Below are 6,512 nucleotides of genomic sequence, written 5' to 3' on the forward strand. Positions count from 1 at the left end.
ACACTCTTCTTTTATCTCTGTGTGTTTAGAAGAGCAAGAGAAAAAAAGACCCTTAAACCACAGCTGGATTCATCTCATTTTGAATTATTTCTGTTTTATTTGCCTAATGGGATGTCAAATAGGTGAGTTGTTGACTAGGTGAGTTGTTGGCTGCACTAATTAGTCTGTTCTAATTTTTCTTTTCCCGCGCTGGAGGACTGGGTGATTAGAGGAGCTTTTGGTTATCTGTGGGGACTGGAGGTCTGAGAGAGAAGTTCGTGTGGGGCTGTGTTGGGGCGGGAATGACGGGGGGTGAGGGGAGGAATCTGTTGTGGCACAAAAAGAACCGACAGAGACCAAAAGCCAAGCTCTAGCTACTATAGCGAGCAACTCAAAGAGACCCTGTCATGACTGTGAACTTGGTCTGAAGCGAGCTCTGCTGGTTGCTTGGGGACGTTACAGGCGCAAAGATTTCACCAAATTTTCTCCCCAAACCAGTTTCCCTCCTATTTATACTGTTTTAAATCTTCAAAAAAATTAAAGATTTTTTTAATTAATTGGCCACTAAGCTAACTACGTCTTCCCTTTTGTTAAAAAAAATCTGTAATTTGTTTTGACACGAAGGGCTAAGATATGTATGTATATCTATATATGTTAAAAAGACATACATCAAAAGAGAGGAAGAGAGAAAAGAGAACACAGTCTTACTCTTTCAACGCTTCCTGTCAAAACAGTTTCTTTTTAAAGCTAATTAGGCTAAGGGAACATGGGAAAACTGCACAGGGTAGACACCTCTAGAGTTAAGTTTTCAATGTCCCCTTTAAACTGCCATTTATTTAACACGATGGGAGAAAAGATGATAGAGGGTGACTCAGATATTCGATAGAAATATGCAGAACTTTCCAGTATTCTTAAATGAAGTTTTATTCTTAAATTAAATCCATGAGTTGACAGAGACCCTAGAGGAAGATACAAGCCGAAAGAAATCACTTCAACAATTCTTGGGTTTCCTAATTGCAGAACGATCTTTTATCACGTGAATTTTAAATAATTAGGTAACTTAGCTCCTTTCAGTTCTAACGAATAATAATAATAATGAAAACAACAACAATAATAATTGTATTTTTTAAAAATGGTGGGAAGACATGAGAAATGGCTCTGAAACTGCAATTCTATTGTTGCGTTTTCTGGAGAGAGCTTGTAGGAAAGGGGGTTGGTTTCTGTGAAACAGTGAGGTGAAACCCTCAGATATAGGGTATTTTTGTGTAGGTTGGGGTGATTCACAAGACTATTACAAACGAATAGATAATCAGTTAAAAAAATCAGTGAATTACAGCTACTCATTCCTCTCCCCTCCAGATTATCTTTGCCCAGATAAATAGAAACAATATTATTCCAATATTATTTTTTTAAATAAAGAGAGGGATAATTTGGGGTGGTGTGCTACAAAATGACCCTTTTGGCTTGCAAAAAAAATGTATTTGTCCCGTTTGTTATTGTTGATCATCTCCAAACTGATGGCTTCCCCCCCCCCAAAAAAAACGCTCTTTTTGCTATTCTAACAACCAATCCATTTGATTCGTGAGTTGTTGTCGAGCTTTTTTTCTTTCCAAAAAAAAAAAAAAAAGGCAGTTTAGGCTGTTCTTAAACCTGTGACCTGCAAACCCCCGGGTACGTGTGAGATGTAACTATTGTATTTTGATAGGGGTGTTTTAGCGCGCCTCGGTGGAAGCCACTCTGACTCGTCTGCTGACCTCCGAATGATCCCGGGTTCCAATGAATTATTGATGAGATATGAGCTCTGATTTCTCTCTTCAGTATGCAAACCCCATTATACTGTTAAAATGGCGATTTAATCGTTTAGAATAGCTTTGCTTTTTTCCCCCCCAACTCATTTGTGCCCCCTTCCTTTTAATTTAATTCTCTTAATTAAACCCTTTAACAGATTTTAATCACTTTTTTTTTTGGTTGAATAAAATAAGACCTCGGACACATCGGTAACTAGGTTACCTTGGGTAAGTTTTGTTTGGCTTCTAAGTTTGTTTGGTTTTTTTTTTAAAGAAGGGTGAAATAAAATTATTTCATCTCTATTGCTTCCGTTTTACATCCACATAAAAAACGCCTGCAGGAAAACGCTAAAAAGCCACACAAAACGTTTAGTTTAAGAATTTGCTTGGTTGTTTTTTTAAAAGCAATCAAGTCTTCTATGCTATGATACTCTAGATAGTCTGGAAAGGACACAGTGATACTGCATTGTCTTTTGTTTGAACGGTTTCTATTGCTATATCTATCTATACATCTAATGAGTGTTGTTTCTACCAGGGTCTTCTACTTATTGCTTAACCAAAGCCAGAAGGTTAGCAGGATATTTTAATATTGAATTTTCACTTTACTGTCTATTTTTTCTTTGACATGTCTCTTTTAAATAGCTGATTGATCTGCTGAGCGGATAGAGCAGATACTTTCTGAGATAAGGATTGTCTGACTTCTGTCTATGCTGTTAATACAGAGAATGTAGAAACACAGAATTCTGAACATTCGCTATATGTTCAAAAAGTCACTTTTGAAAGGGTGTGCATGGGGGGGACGGTTTTATTAATTAATATAGATGTTCAGCATTGCCCTCTCAGAAGATGGACACTAGTATGGATATATTATCATGCGCTGTATCCTCCACTAATCTGCCATATATGAAGAATATTTTTATTTCAAGAGCAGGAAACACTTTTACTTTGTTTCCCAACTCCATTGAGATCCTTCATGAGTGGAAAGAAATTCTAAAGTTGACCAACAAAAAGAAAATCTAGACCCATGTGCCCATTTTTATTAGTCATAGCATTTCCAGTGGGTGTAGAAAATTAATGGGCTCCTTATAGGCCCAACTGGATTCACTGAATCAGTGGGCTCTGAGTCTGGTCCTGTATGTTGTTGGTCAAGCATACTACCTTCCAGATATATATTTTTAAAACCAGATTCTTTGTGTGTGTGTGTATGTGTATATATATATATATAAATGCAGCTGTGGTAGGTCTGTAAAGATGAATAGAAAGAACCTTAAGGGAAGTTTAAAAAAAATATAAATGGGCTGTTTTATTTTCAAATCAATTGTCATTTTCTTGAGAAACACACACACACACACACACACCTCTAGTAGTAAAATATCTCATATTTATTCTATCTTCTACAGCTGCTGAAGAACTAATTGTTCCACTGTCTGATGTATACCATTAAAGGGAGGGAAAGGATGAAAAATGCAATGGGAGCCCTCGCCTATCTGAACAGTCAGAGTTCTGTTTTCCTGTTTCCTCTTCTTATACTTCCTCAGTTCACCAGCATAGGGAGGAGGTGTTGTTTTTTTTAAGGACGTAGGGGTGGGCTGGGGGGGGAGAGAAAGATTCTGAGCCTGTGAATCCTTCCTTGCTTTAAAGTGGTAGCCAGTTGTACACAGTAGCCACACAGGAAGCTGGGGAGACTAGAACAACACAAATGAACCCAGCCTGTAAGAGGCAGAGAAAGCAATATAGGTAGAAAGCAGGAGTTTTTAAAGTGCAGAAGAAGGGGACAGGATTTTAATCTGGCAGGAATATAATTTCTAAAACATGCTTAGGTGAGGTAATAAGGCCCAGTCCCATACCTACTACAAACTTCTGTAAAAGGTTGAGATTCCTGAAATAAATGAGGTTACCTGGTACTGTAGCAAAGATTGACTGGGATAAAAATGGAAATCATACAAGCATTGTTTCCTTTCTGCTTTAACCTGTGCTAAACTAACTCCTTAATATCAGTGTAGTGACATGGAAGATTATGCAGAAAGAATAAACCGACCTGGGGTTCAGTCTGAATTTCTAAGTGAAGATGGACTTTCTACGTATCCTATCTGTCTTGGATTGTCCTTTCCATCCCATTAACATGTTGCATATTCCATGTAATTAAAAAGGGGGGTTGATATATTGTATGCTTTGGGTCATTAGACTTGATTTTAAAGGAAAGTTTGACTGGGATAATATACAAATACTGAAACCTCTAAAGTGCAAGCTTTTTGCCTTTCGAATCAGGATATGGGAATATGACATTAATCCAAATTTAGATAGATAGATAGATAGATAGATAGATAGATAGATAGATAGATAGATAGATAGATAGATAGATAGATAGATAGATAGATAGATAGATAGATAGATAGATAGATAGATAGATATGGGGGTGTATCGGGATGGATAGATAGATGGAGTAAAAGTTTTGGATTAATGTAAAATATATATAATTCCCCTGCAGTTACACTGTCATTGTCAAATTTTTATTTCCTTGCAGTTATATTGTCATTCCAGTACTAGGGTAGGTGAATGACAATACACACCTAGTTTGGTGGCAACAATTTGCCATCAGTCAATATTATTTCTTAACATCAATAAGAACCAGATGGCCAAAGAATGTTCAGGTCAGTAATTTGGTACCACCCCATCATACCTACACCCTATTTACCTTCAGTAAATATTTCTCTTGCTGTGTAGGCAAGATTTCTGTAACCTGTGGTGTGTTGACTGCAAACTTCACACTTTAGACTCATTCCATTCACGTGTCTAGAAGCCAGTGAATGCCTTTATTATGAGCAGATAAAGAAGCATACGACTCGGTCAAATAATCAGATTAGGATGTTAAAATTCAAATGACTCAACTACCTATCACTCTCCCGCCCCCAATCACTCCAAGTCTCCCTTGCCAGAATTTTGATTTTGTATCAGAATATTAGTCAGGAGTTCTAGGATAGTCAGTGGATTGGGTCAAATAGAATCTAGAAGTCGAAATTGTGCCAATAAAGATAACATCAGACACATGGACCAGGACAGGATAAACAGCCCAAAGAAAAACTATCCCCAAACTGCGCAAAATGGTGGAGTTCTTTTGCTCTGTGTGAAAGAGACGGACATGTGTCCACCAAATGTTGCTCTGCCATTTAAAAAAAAAATCCTGCTTAAGAAGGGAAATGGAACGTTTAGTGGTTGCTGCAGCATTCTGGGACCCAAGGAAAAGAAAATCCCTCCCCACAGTATATTTTCTTTTAACCTTTTTAAAGATACAGGGGCAGAATTACAGATGTGAGTGGGCAGATACAGATTCTTTTTTCCCCAATGTAAATTTAAACACCTAGAGTTAATTAAAAAAAATAAAAAGCAGCCCTCACTTCTCTGAGGATTTGTTTGTGTTGGTAAAAAAAAAAAAATCAGTTGATGGGATGTGTGGGGGACCCGTTAGTTAAAAATCTTTTCACTCTAAGTTTAGCGAGGCTCGATTGCCTTTGGACAGAGTGTTTCATGTTAAGATTCCTGAACGCGACTTTGTGACAAGCTTTTTGGGTTGTAGCCTTATAAACATAAAGGAAAATAGACACCTCACCAGGACTTTGCCTCTGCTAGCTGGTGTCCCAGCCATGGTAAATACTCATTGCAGCTCACTTCTTCTCCCTTCGCTGATAACTTGCTTATTTTCTCAAAGAAAAAGCTGTTTTAATTAGTTTTTTTTTCAGAACGGTCCCTTCTTCATAAAAGCAAAAACAATATCTTAGGAATACATATACTCGACATATATAGGGGTTAAAGTTAATTTAATCCACCCCTATTATGCAAACAGCAGCATGTTTGATTTTTTGATTTTTATTATTTTTGTAGTCACTTAAAGGCCAACTGAAGAAAGACATAACGGCAGTAATCCAGTGTCCACATATTGTACAAACAAACCAGGGAACTATTAGGATACTGTCTAGAGAAAGAAAAAACGCCTAGAACGAATATTTTTGTCTATACTCAGGCCAAGGAAAAAGGCTAAAAATGTTCCTTGCAACTCAGGATAAAAAAAGAATTAAAATTCTTAAAGGGTGTGAATGAAACCAATAATATAAATATACAACAGGAGCCTTGAAATGCCAAAGCCTTGCCCCATATTTGCTCGTGACTGTGATCAGTATAAAACTCACCAAAGCAATCTCCAATAACTGAGTCTCTATTGACATGGCTCAGAATAAAACAAAGTTTGTCTGAAGTACATATGCCCCTAGGCAAAGCTTGGATGGCATTTGCAATGCAATCGTAATTAATCTTTACGGAATTCTATTTCCCCTCGTTCCACAAAGTTTACGTTGCTTGCATATGGGCCTCAGAGCTTTGCTGAGACCTAATGAAACATCAAATCTAGGGAGTGTAAGAATTTGGACCTTTTAAAAGTGAGCAATAAAGCTTTGGAGAGAGACAGATAAAGAAAGAGAGAGAAAGAGAAAGAGAGAGAGAGATCCCCCTCCTTCACCCCGCTCAATCGTTAGCAATATAATCCTTAAAATAGTTTAATCAGATAACATTTCAGAAGGACTTACTTTCAGGAGCCCAAACTATTGGTCCTCTGGACTGAACACTGGACCAGCAAAGCATGATACCAGCAATTGCAAAGGTTTATCTCATCTGGAAAAGTGCTCACCCATTTCTGCCCCTTACAAGCCAAACCAAGCAGTTAAAGTGTCACTTAACATTCTAGAGAATGTGAAA

The sequence above is a fragment of the Gopherus evgoodei genome, chromosome 23, assembly GCF_007399415.2.
Source record: "Gopherus evgoodei ecotype Sinaloan lineage chromosome 23, rGopEvg1_v1.p, whole genome shotgun sequence".
In the NCBI taxonomy this organism is placed as follows: Eukaryota; Metazoa; Chordata; order Testudines; family Testudinidae; genus Gopherus; species Gopherus evgoodei.